General features: G+C 54.0%; 1 protein-coding gene across 1 annotated transcript in view; it reads right to left on the reverse strand.

Annotated features, from left to right (window-relative positions):
- Positions 1–239, reverse strand: part of CD96 (CD96 molecule) — a 70,958-nt gene that overhangs the window by 37,799 nt on the left and 32,920 nt on the right. The window lies entirely within an intron of this gene.

Here is a 239-nt window from a genome sequence, read left to right on the forward strand (position 1 = left end):
CCGCATTATCCACCAAGTGCACCCAGGTCCTTGAGCAAAAGCAATCCCACGGATGGGTCTGCCTTTGCCCGAAGCAGGAATAACCCAAACTGTTTTCCCCAACATATTTTTTATGTGCACTACAGGGACCAGAGCACTGCCCAAGTCAATGGGTGGCACCTGGGCACTTCCAGACTGTGTGTCCCAAAAAGAGCACCACTGTGTCTTCCACCCGAGAGTGCTGAGGGAGCTGGCAGAGG

Source organism: Aptenodytes forsteri, unplaced genomic scaffold (assembly GCF_000699145.1).
Source record: "Aptenodytes forsteri isolate BGI_AS27 unplaced genomic scaffold, ASM69914v1 Scaffold287, whole genome shotgun sequence".
Lineage (NCBI taxonomy): Eukaryota > Metazoa > Chordata > Aves > Sphenisciformes > Spheniscidae > Aptenodytes > Aptenodytes forsteri.